This window comes from Euprymna scolopes, chromosome 9 (genome assembly GCF_053919585.1).
Source record: "Euprymna scolopes isolate OS-2025 chromosome 9, ASM5391958v1, whole genome shotgun sequence".
NCBI classification, from domain to species: Eukaryota; Metazoa; Mollusca; class Cephalopoda; order Sepiida; family Sepiolidae; genus Euprymna; species Euprymna scolopes.
Window position 1 is genome coordinate 135685895 of NC_136490.1, and position 13380 is coordinate 135699274.

General features: G+C 31.0%; 1 protein-coding gene across 3 annotated transcripts in view; it reads right to left on the reverse strand.

Annotated features, from left to right (window-relative positions):
* The window catches only part of LOC145284854 (uncharacterized), a 61582-nt gene that overhangs the window by 26510 nt on the left and 21692 nt on the right, over positions 1 to 13380 (reverse strand). The window contains exon 1 of one of the 3 annotated variants that reach the window (XM_080133849.1): positions 12604 to 12817. The exons of 1 other annotated variant lie outside the window; for it this stretch is intronic. The gene's annotated coding sequence lies outside the window, so the exon portion shown is untranslated. Of the gene's footprint in view, positions 1 to 5856; positions 6010 to 12603; positions 12818 to 13380 lie in introns of those variants that run through there. One more of the 3 variants, XM_080133848.1, reaches the window with a different exon arrangement.

Here is a 13380-nt window from a genome sequence, read left to right on the forward strand (position 1 = left end):
GCCCAGTTTAAGGGTTGGGATGTGTCGGGAGTGAGGAAAAACGGCGTTCATTGCCCTAGTCAGGAAACAAGATCGACCACCGAGTGTTTCTGTCGACTCCCAGTGGTTGTATATATATAATATATATATATATATATATATATATATATATATATATATATATATATATATATATATATATATATATATATATATATAAAATGACACACTCTGTCGTTCTTTCTCAGAAAGAAAGAAACGACAGAGTGTGTTAGTTACAGTAATTTGTCCAAAATTGTGTTTTTATAAGTTGTTTAAGATGAACATCTGAAGAGTATGTGACTAAATATGCAGCAATAACATAATTTTTGCAGACTTGTCAGTCACAATACAAAGCAATATTGTAATGGATAACTTTTGAAAAGTAATAAATAACCAACTGAGTAAACTTGATATTTGAAACTTGGTAAATTATTATACTACACTAGATATGTTTCGGAAATCAATAAAAAGGCATCCAATGACCTTCGATTTTTCTCAAAATTGGCAAAATTGATATTAAAAAAAAGATCTTTTTCATTATAAAAAAACTTCATTGCGATTGGTATATAAAAACAGAATACGTTTCAAGTAAATGAATAGCCTATGCATATATATATGTGTGTGTGTGTGTGTGTGTGTGTGTGTGTGTGCGTGTGTGTGTGTGTGTATGTGTGTGTGTGTCTGTTGTTTTTAAAATATAATTGTATATATATATATATGTGGGGGGGTTGTGTGTGTGTCTGTGTCTGTGTCTGTGTGTGCATCAGAGGTATTTGTATGCATCTAATTTTTTTAACGCATGTAATGGCCGGTAATGAGTGGGCGTTAGCTTTGGTTGTGTGGGTGGGGGAAGATGCGAGAAGGACGGGTAAGACTTAAATATACACATGTCCGTTGATTGTGCTGCAATATGAGGGAGTGGCTGTCAAAAATCAAGGAAGAAATTATGACGGGTTTCCCCTTCTTTTTCTTTTACTTTTCGATTGCATTCTGAGAAAAAATAATTTTTAACTCATTTTCTGACTGCGAGATTCATTTGGGTGAAGACATAAGTTATAAAAATATATATGGCAATTAAGATACACAGAATATTCCGTGTTTCATCCACGTTAGGATTCGTCAGGCTTATGCGAAGAGTTGTGGTTGTCTCTCGTTTTTATATATGCACATTCTACTGAATTTTTAGTTAGCCAATCAGCTTCCTAGTTTCCACCGCGCCCCTCCTAATCAGCTAATGGGTAGGCACTTACAGGACAAAGGCCCAGTTGACCTTAGGTTCAACCCTTCCTTTGTGTGTGTGTGCGTTTTTACCGGGAAGCGTAGATATCTAGTGAGCTGATCTATTTTCAACCTAGGTGTAATTAAATGTGATTTGGAGGGGGTCTATATTTTTTAATAGTATGTTATATATATATATATATATATATATATATATATATATATATATATATATATATATATATATATATATATAGTATGAAAAACTGTAAAAGTGAAATATAAAGGCTAGGTCAGCATTGTTCGGGTCCGCCAAACCTTGTTAGGGTGTACCTGCACAATTGGAACACCCCCAACCCATTATCAAAGTTGACCTTGTCATCTTTTTTCAACTATTTATGCGGATTCTTATCGATTGGCCCTTCGTCTGCCAGGAAAGGCTATACATTTAAAGATTTGAAAAGGAGGTTTCCGTTTCACATGCAACGTTATATTAAACACGAAAAAAGCTATATATTTAAAGATTTGGAAGGGGAAATTTTTTGTGTCAATGTTCTTTTATAATATGGTAGCTTAGTGTCCAGGCGTAATAATCTGCAGAAATAGATGAAAAAAAAAAGGCCGAAAAAGGGAAAATATGTAAGGGGAGGGCTAATTATTAAGGTGAACCCATTTTTTGTATTACGGAATGTGTTGTATAAAAAAAAAAAGAAAGAAAACGAACGGATTGGATGTCTGTAGTGCGGAGTGCTTTCAATGTGATAAAAACATGAGCGAAAGGTTTGCATCGAGCGAAGCTGTTTGGTTATGGTTTTTGACGACGACGACGACGACGACGACGACGACGACGACGACGGAGAGTGTTGTAGTGGATAGTTTGTTTTAAAGTTTCTAAAAAGGTAAACGTATCCAATAGCTGACCTTAATAAATATTTGATGCTAAATCTTTCAGAAAAAAGCCAAAAAGGCCAAATTGATAACTGTAGCCAATTTTTTTAAAAAAATAAAAATTACGGAAATTTATTTTTTAAAATATTTAGTTGAAAGTATGACTTCGATCACAATTTATTTATAGTCATTCTAACGATGACGTCGACGACGATGAAGAGGATTCCTATAGTGGATAGCGTGTTTGAAACTTTGTAAAAGAAGGCAATTAAAATGTTTATTGAACGTTCGTTTAATGATTTTCTTTTTTGTATTTTTCGATCATACATAACTGAAATGACCCAAGCATTAAATGAATTTGCCGCCGAGGGAAATAATATGACTGTTAGTGAGGCCATATTTTAATGTTAGTAATCGTTCGTTTATAAAATGAACAACTAGATTCCGAAATATGAGAATTATCAGAGCTCAGTCAATCAGAATAGACGGACTTTGGAAGAGACGCGTTATTATTTATGAATCGGAAATTGAAAAGATTCTGTTACATCTATGTATGTATGTGCCAGTAACGGTCGGTGTAACAACAGAATCTGTGGAATGTGTAGAATTTTTCCCGTTGACTACTGGTAGCAGTTGTAGGACTAAATATTTAGATAGAAAAATAGGGACTCCTTCTCTCTAACAATGTTGCGATCGTGATGGTGTTGCACGTAGGATGTAATGTAGTATTTTATTATCACAAATGGATGTTCGAAAGCTACATAAGATAGCGATTAGCTGTATTGAATTTGCATGTGGCATCTTTTGCTGCAAACCTACGATAATTTTGTCCAGAGGGGAATCCCTGCGGCTACTTTATTAATATATATGTGTGTGTGTGTGTGTGTGTGTGTGTGTGTGTGTGTGTGTGTGTGTGTGTGTGTGTGTGTGTGTGTGTGTGTGTGTGTGTGTGTGTGTGTTATTTTAAATGTATATTAACAATTTTCATATCAAAAGATTTTAGCCCAATCATAAAGCTACCTTGGCTTCGTAGGCTAGCATCTTTCCATTAGGGAAGGGGTTTTCATGCATCCAAAGCATGCAAATTAGTATGAATAGTTTTTGTCTTAATGGCTTTGCAAATTGATGCGTTATGATCGATAAAATATAATTTTCTTTTTCTTTTCCTGTGTTTCAAAGCTTAACAACGCATAATCCATTCATGACACTCTGTGATGAATATCACTCTAAAGTTATAAAGTTAAAATATTAGTTGAAGGTATATTAAAAATATATAGTAATTGAAATAAATAAAAAAATACAATACTTGAAATATATTGAAAAATGTAATAATTGAAATATATTTAAAAAAAAACAATATAATAGAAATATATTTTAAAAAATATAATGACTGAAATATATTTTTGAAATATAATAATTGAAATATAGAAAACAGAAAATAATTATTTAAATACAAAAACATAGCAAATAATAATGAATATATTAAAACATAGAAAATCATTATTCAAATATAAAAACAAAGTAAATAATAATTCAAAAATAAAAGCGTAAAAAATAACATTTGAAATATTAAAAAATAATAATAGAAATATAAAACATAGAAAATAATAACTAGAATATAGACGCAGATAAAAAAATAATTAAAATATTAAAACATAGAAAAAAATAATTATTTAAATATAAACAGAAACATAAATAATAATTAAAATATTAAAATACAGAAAAAATATAAATTAAAACATAGAAAAATATAAAATAATTATTTAAATATAAAAAAAATCAATAATTATTAAAATATTAAAACATAGAAAAAATATAAAATAATTATTTAAATATAAAATAAATAATAATAATAACATATTAAAACATAGAAAAAAATATAAAATAGTTATTTAAATATAAAAAGAACACTAAATAATAACTAAAATATTAAAACATAGAAAAAATATAAAATAATTATTTAAATATAAAAAAATCAATAATTATTAAAATATTAAAACATAGAAAAAATATAAAATAATTATTTAAATATAAAATAAATAATAATAATAACATATTAAAACATAGAAAAATATAAAATAATTATTTAAATATAAAAAGAACACTAAATAATAACTAAAATATTAAAGCATAGAAAAATATAAAATAATTATTTAAATATAAAAAATCAATAATAATTAAAATATTAAAACATAGAAAAAAGAAAAAATAATTATTTAAATTTAAAAATAATAATAAACAATAATTAAAATATTAAAACATAGAAAAATATAAAATTATTTAAATATAAAAAGAAAGATCAATAATAATTTAAATATTAAAACATAGAAAAAATATAAAATAATTATTAAAATATAAAAGAAAAATAAATAATAATTTAAATATTAAAACATAGAAAAAAGATAAAATAATTATTTAAATATAAAATACAAATAAATGATAATTTAACTATTAAAACATAGAAAAAATATAAAATAATTATTTAAATATAAAAAGAAAAATCAATAATAATTAAAATATTAAAAATAGTAATTGGAGAAAATAATTATTAAAAATTAATTAAAGAATTGTCAATGCATGGGTGTGAATCAAACTTGGAATATGACCAGAAAAATTCCATTGAAATCATGGGAAAAGATTGATATCTTGTGTTTGTATTCCTAGCTCCTCCATCGATGTCAAGGTCGTTCGGTATCGGCTTGGCTAATGTAAATCGACTCCACTCGGCAGTCGCTATTTCGAATTAAGTTAAGGGAGCAAGAGAAAATTGAGGGAGGGGGGGGTCAAAAATGTTATTTATAATAAAATACATAAAAATCATTAGTGCTTGTCAAGAATAGTGAATATTTAAACAATCGCATTTCAGGTGAAAACATTCTTACATGTTATGTCGAAATTTGTATAAATTCTAAAAAAAATACAAAAAATGATCCAGTAGATGTGCTACATCAGTTTTTCGCAAAAATCGTAAAGACTAGTAGTCGGACATTTTTCATTTTTTTTTTTTTTTCAATAGCGGATTTCAAGAAAAATAAGGGAAATAAGTCAGTCTATCATAAATACTGAGATTTTAAGAACAATCCAACTTTAATACTTTAAAACCTAAGATAAAACTCGATAATTCGATAAATTCTATTTTTACTTGTAATTATTTTTCTACTGGATCATTTTTCATAATTTTGGGAATTTATACTACTTTCGACAAGACACGTGTAACAGACCGCTCGCGGACATGTGAAATAACGTCACTGTAAGTAAAAAAATATAAAAAGGAGAGATATCACGTTCGTGGGTGACGTAAAGAGAAGCCACGAGTGGCGAAAGAATGAGGAAATAAATGTTGTTACGAAAAAGTGATTTCGAGTTATTCTTTGTCTTTGTCACCTTTGCGACTAAGGCTACAACTTGTTGCGTAAAGTTACACACGTAAGTACGTAATAATGTTTTCACCTGAAGTGCGTTTATTTACAAAACTCACTATTCTTCACAAGCAATCAAAGGTCTATCCAGATCTGAATTATTTTATGGCATCCGGCTCTGACTACAGACATGTAGACTGTGAAGAGAGAATTAAAATATAAAATGATCGCTTGGCTTCATTGTCGACGGTTGAAGGGGATTGATTCGAGAATTGAGTTGACGAAAATCTGCAAAGAAAACGGCTTTTGATATCGAAAATATTAACGCGGAGATCATGCAGCATTAAGAATTAAGATTTGTGGAACTTACACTGATGATGATTGGATGGAAAAGTCGTGTAAAGGAGTGAAGAAATGATAGTTACTCTCATTAAGCAGAGTACTTAAGTATGTTTCAGCTTGCGTAACGATGGTGCAATAATATGAAAAAGAACATTATAAATCGGTGTAACAAAAAGATGGGAAAAATGAAAGGAAAAATTTCATAGAAATAAACTGAAAGCAAGGTGTGTCTGACTTCCTTCCTTTTTCTCATTCGTTGGGCAGTTTTGTATTCGTTTACTTGTGAGTGGCGAATCTGATATATATATATATATATATATATATATATATATATATATATATATATATATATATATATATATATATATATATATATATATATAAAATGTGAGGAAATTTCTCGAGAGCTCTTTCGGCCATCATCTCTTCAGGAAAAAATTGATAGCATACAAAACAATATTATTGGCGAAATTAAAAAGCTCTAAGAGGGAATTTGGATGTGCCAAAATTAAGAAAAAAACGATTAAAAGAAAAATTTAATCTGTAAATACGACGTTTAAAAGCGAATAAAACTTGGCACAACGAGGGAGAGAGAGAAAAAAAAGGAGGCAGAAAAGGGGTCAAAGTTTCGCAAAGAGAAGTAATGCTTTCGTTGTTTCCTTTTGCCGGCACAAAGGTTTTCTAACCGCAATAGAGATAGACTCAAAAAATCTTTAAATGGTTGTTGGAGTCTGCTCTGTGTAACACCTCGAACCACTCTATGTTATATTTTTCGTCACAGCATGGATTGTCAACCAAATGCTGGCCAATAGCAGAGTCCAATGCTACAGAAGGAGGGAGACTACCAGATCCTACCCTCCCCCGTCTGATTTTAGACGGAACGTGCTGGTTTATACGAGTTAGCAAATGCAAAGATGTTCGCCCGACATAACCAGCATCGCACTGGCATTTAAATTGATAAACAATATTACTAATTTGGGTGTAAGGCAAACTATCTTTGCGAAAAGAAGGAAAAGCAGGTCTCGTAGTGTATACCAAACGCAAGGAAACAGGGTAGAAGCACTTATAAACATTACTAGCAATCTGTTTCGACAATTTAATACTCTTGTCCCCAATCCACTGCAATTTTAAATGAACCGAGCACTTCGCAGGCCCAAACTTTTTAGGGGGTTTAAAATCATTAACCTTCTTGTCAATGCAATCGTCAATAAGGTTCAAAGGATAACCATTATTGATAAATATTTCCCTGATCTTATCAAGTTCGTAGTCTAATCTATTAGGTGAACATATCATGAGAGCTCTATGTACCAGCGTATTATCAATTACGCCGACCTTACGTGATTTTGATACAAAAGACAACCAGTTCACATGTAAGCCAGTGAAAGTAGGCTTTCTATAAATGGTAGTGAGAAAGCCCCCTCTTGAACGTTCAACAAGAACATCCAATAAGGGAAGAAAATTGTCCTTCTCACTTTCCATAGTGAACTTCATGTGGTGGGTATTGTTCTAGAGTTAAACAGAACAGATTCGGAGTAACCGACAAAAATATCAGCTACAGTTGAGGCCAACGGACACCCCATTGAAACCCCGTCGACCTGACAGTACATAATGTCACCAAAGCTAAACTCCACTGATTTGGTGCACATTAAAACGAGTTCAGTAAATATCTCTTTGGAAAAGCGTGGAGCAGTAAGGCGACCGCCATAAAGCGTGTCGGTACAAATACATATCGACATATCGTCTCATCTAACGGTAAGTTAGCAAAGAGACTAGAGACATCAAATGAACACATAGAAATAGGGTCAGGGGTGAAGAACAACGTTTGTTGGGTATTGATTTATTTATTTATTCATTTATTTATTTGTATAATAGGTTAGGGGGTGGAGTAGGTAGGATTGGGGTTTGTTATCTTCAACAAGTGTTTGTTGTGTTTCTGCTGCTGCTGCTGCTGCTGCTGCTGCTGCTGCTGCTGCTGCTGCTTGATGTAGGTCCTAAAATCTATATGGGCTAGCGTATTATAATTCTTCTTCTCTCGTTTTTTTTTAAATATATATATTCTCTCTTTTCCCTTAGTATTCTTAGGTCTTTCCGCGAAAAGGTTAAAGATTCACCCGGATCTGTTGACCATTTCTTCAACTTCTAAGGGTAGGTTAAGGGAAGGGAGGGGAGGGTAGGAAACGTAAGAAAGCAAGGAAAAGAGGGAAAGGGGCAGACAACGATGTGAGAAGAGGAAGAAGAGAGAAATGGAAGAGAAGGAAAGGAAGAAAAAAGAAGAAAGAAGGAAAGATACGAAAGAGAGAAGATGGAGAGAGGGGGCTCATAACTTGGTTAATGGTGATAGTTTGTTTTTCTTTCGCTTGACTAAAACCTGTTTTTCTATACCAACTCTAATATTTATTACTATTTCATTAGTTATTTTAATTTTCATTTATTTATTAATATATGTATATATACCTTTGTTATTTATAGTTTTAAAACCTTTCGTAATAATAGTAATTGTAAACTCAGAATATATATCACTACTAAACTTATTATGCTCAAATTCAGTTATTTATGATAGCAATAATAATTATTTTTAAAAAAAAAGAGGGTGATTGGGAATTATTCTGAGTTATTTGCTACTAACTAGCAATGATATAACTTTACTGAAGGTTATATTAATTATTTGTTAATAGTAATACTCACAGATCTTGTACACGTAAAAGACGGTATACACACGTATCCATATATTAATATGTTACATAACTCTCTGGAGTAGATGCACACATTATTTTGTTCTAATAACTAGCCATAATATTACTAGCCATTATAAAAAAGCAAACTTTGATTTAGTGGGAAAAATTAACTCTGACATTACCGACAAACTTGAAATTAGCAATAGGGTTAATAAACTAGCAAAGGACCACAAACCAACTACTAGGCTGATCAACTCCACTAGGTCAGAAATGGGAAGAATTAGTAAGAAAATCTTGGAAAGAATTAACCTTCAGATGAAAAACATGTATAATCTTAACCAGTGGATTAATACTGTTGGGGTTATTAGGTGGTTCTCTAGAATCAAAACCAAAGATAGATGTGCCTTTATGCAATTTGATATTGCAAATTATTACCCATCTATCACAAAAGAGCTGTTCAATGACGCAATGAAATTTGCCTCTCTCCTTACCGATATCTCCAAGGAGGAAATCGGCATCATTAACAAATGGATTAAGCACCAAACTGAACATTTTGATGTTCTGATAGGATCTCTGGACTCTGTAGGAATTATAGACTTAGTTGGACTATACACCCTATATAACTTAACTAAGGACAGTGAAGTTGACACGATCGGCCTTCATTGCTAGTTAGTAGCAAATAACTCAGAGGAATTTCCAATCACCATCCATTTGAATAGTGATTATCACCGCCATAACGAATGACTGCATTTGAGCATAATAAGTTTAGTAGTGATATATATTCTGAGTTTACAATTACTATTATTACGAAACGTTTTAAAACTATAAATAAAAAATGTATATATAAATATATTAATAAATAAATTAAAATTAAAATAACAAATGAAATAGTAATAAACATTAGAGGTAGTCTAGAAAAACAGGTTTTGGTAAAGCGAGAGAAAACAAACTATCACCATTAAACAAATTATGAGCCTTCTCTTCCCTCTTCTCTCTTTCTTCTCTCTCTCTCTCTTTCTTCTCTCTCTCTTTATATATATATATATGTGTGTGTGTGTGTGTGTGTGTGTGTGTGTGTGTGTGTGTGTGTGTGTGTGTGTGTGTGTTTATGTTTAAAAACCAAACGATTTTGGAGTAAATATAAATAAATAGTAATCCCAACCAAAAGCTCAATACAACCAAGATAGAATATATATATATATATAGATAGATAGATAGATAGATAGATAGATAGATAGCTCTTTTTCTATCTTATATATATAGCTCTATTTTCTATCTTTTATATATATATATATATATATAGAGAGAGAGAGAGAGAGAAAGAGAGAGAGATAAAAAGAAAGAGAGAGATAAAGAGAGAGAGTTAACTGTTTTGAGTTCAGCAGATATACCTACTTCTAATGGATTTCCCCAAAGACTTTAAATATAGTTATATGTAACACGTGATTTGATATGGATTCGTGTCAGTTATGGCCTCAAAATTATGGCGTGCACTGCTGTAACATTATTCTATAATACACTTTTTAATAACTACTCCACTGTGCTCGTCATAATTATTACCGGCCTGCAAGGCTAACACATTAAGCTAGTTAAAATATAGATAAAATGAAGTCCAAATCAATAGTTTTTCTTTTTTAATGTGCTAAATACAAGTAGAATTTATGAATTAATGGCAAACTTATCTGTGCCTAAATCAAAACGCGGATTCCATGAACAAAGCTTCTTTCTTAGAACTGCACGCATGTGGAACTCTGTTCCGTCTGCCTGCTTCCCTCCGGACTACAACTTGGATGTCTTCAAGTCCAATGTTAACAAATTCCTAATGAACCACCCCCTTAAGTAAACACTTCAGCAAATCTCCACACTTACGTAATGTACTTGCAATAACCCTTATCCCTGAGTGGCTTCCGGGCCTTGATAAGTGGTGATCACTGTGTAAAAAAAAAAAAAAAAAAAAAAAAACTTTTGTCTCATGAAACAATAGAATTCTACGTCTAGTCTGGTGCATTAATGCAATAACGTCTTATAACTAAATAAAAACATAACATGTGAAATAATGTTTTATAATAAGATTAACTATAAATATATCGTCAGATGGCCAACATCATCAAATTTGGAATATCAACTATTGTCATTTATTCATTATATGCTTTGTAATTACATTAAGCTTCTTAAATAAGGATTGGTATAAAAAGGAAATATGTGAATAAAAATATTTCCGCAATATATATATATATATATATATATATATATATATATATATATATATATGTTGACCTTGTAACGGGTGTTGTAACCACACATCCGGTTTACGACTTCCGGTTGCACATGTGTACATAAACATACTTTCTGCTTTTTTTGACGTCGTTCATTTCCGTATTATGTTTAAGTTATTTTAACGCAATGTTCTTACAAATAAATCTTCTTTAACCCGTTTACAATCATTTTACAACGGCGATTTACCCACCGGCTTCCTTTTTTTATTTATTCTCCATTTTTTAATACACCTTTCTTAAAAAAACATTAATACATTTTCTTCTACACTACCAACATAAATAAATAGCCCCGAAAATATGTTTTTTTAAATTTTGCATTACAAATAAATAATCAACGCGACAATAAAACGTATTGTTTTACTGTGTACGTTTTCAGCGTCCCAATTGTTTTGGGGGGGGGGGTTTCGCATTTAAATTATCCAAATAAACAATTGTTAATACTTTCTGCATTTTTTACGTCGTTCATTTCCGCATTGTCTTAATTAGTTTTATTGGCCTTATTATTAACATATAAATTAAATATTTGATCCAATGGGTCATGAATGTTTGTTTAAAATAAATCTAAAAAGTTACATTTTATTTTCATTTTCTATTTAAAAAGCCATTCTTAATATGGGGAGAGTGTTTTTAACTATTCTGTATTTTCAACTAACAATTTCATTTAAAAAATATATATCAAAATTTGAATTTAACTATAATAAGTATTATGGTATCTATTCAGTGCACATTTACCTATAAATATGGCAAACCACTTAAAATTCAATGGCTGTAAGTTTGTTTGTTTTTTCAAAAATAAACAATTATAAACAGAACGACTCATAGAAATCTATCTATATTCTTTTTTCATTTTAATATACTTTAATAGAAACGTTTCTGTTGTGACACAAAAAACTATTTTATTTATGTCACAAGTGTCACGCTCATACATGAATTCCATAACTAATAAACATACTGACCCAACGAGTCACGTGTAGTCTAATATATATATATATATATATATATATATATATATATATATATATATATATATATATATATATATATTGCTTTAAACAAAATAGCCGGCAAAACCCGAGGGGCCCCTTTCATCAACAGACTCATCAGGAGTTAATCATCGATCATAAAATAAATAAATTTAATCAAGTGGTAATAAGAATAAAATAAAATCCCGCAATAAAATAAATAAATAAATATCTCGTTTACGAGTCGGTATTGTTCAACTGTGTATCGAAGCCATCAATATATTTTAGATACGTCGTCGACACTTTCGCAGCTTTTGCCTTTGAAAATGAGGCGAAAACATTTTTCAACAAACTCAATTCTCTCCATACAACGTTATTATTTACTATGGAGAACGAGAATGACGGTTGCTTGTCTTTCTTGGCCGTTTTAGTTGAACGCAGTAAACGTTCTTTTCTTACAACAGTCTACCGTAAGCCGACATTTAACGGCCTATATATGAACTGGCGTTCATTTGTGCCTACTTCCAGGAATATTGGACTTATTCAGACGTTAGTGTATAGAGCCCTTAGAATTTGTTCTTCTGGTAAATTGGAAAGTGAGTTGAAGACCGTCATTTTTTAGGGTTTTGGTTGCTCAACCAATCCCCTTACACCCAGCTCGACACGCCCGGGCAACGCCGGGCACCCAAGTTATTATTCTATACAAGCGATGTAAAAAATATAATAAAAATTATTTAAGATTTCTACTCAGCCATGCTTAACGGAACAAGACGATATACCTCCTAAAATAAAGAGTTCCGTTCTAAATTAAATACAAATTCCCGAATTCTACATAAAGATCCTCGAATTTTACAAGACTCACCTGAAGAAGATCGGAGGTTGTATCGGTCGAAACGTGGTGAAACTAACACCAGAGATGAGAATAGTAATGGCCCAATTAATCCAAATAGCTAATAAAACTTGATGTAAGTATGAACATCTTTCTTCCGCCCATTTACGGTCCACATAATATGATAGTTCGTTTACAAAAAAAGCACATGTATTGCTAACATTAAATAGCCGTAAGTGTTCACTTTGTGTCCCTTATTATAATAACAAAGAAAACGTTTAATCATTTCAAACAGGCTAAAATAGGAGCCTATTGATTCGTAATATGCCATTTCTTTTTCGCGGAGATCAATCATTGACAACAGATGCGTGAACGAAAAGTCATACACACACGCGCATACACATTGCTTTATATTAGGGTTGGTCCACCTATAGCCTATGTGTCAACAATGGCACATTGCAGAATTATATGTGTCAACAATGGCACATTGCAGAATTATAAGTGATGGCTCGAATCCCAAATATAATAATGCTCGTACGAAATACATTGAAACCGTTTCCAAGAATAAAGTACTATTTTTCGATAAGATTAATTCTAATTTAACCTCAAGATTTTTTTAATATTCAACTGTAACGCGTAAGTGTGTAAATAAAACAAATCCATGTTTTTAAAAAAAATGGCCTCTCGCGGTCTTTCATAAATAAATTTTGGTGCTTCGATATTATAACGAAAAAATCTTCAAACAAGTAAAACAAATGGTACCTACGTAACTGTCCGGTCACAAATAGTAACATATCCAAAAATTACGAA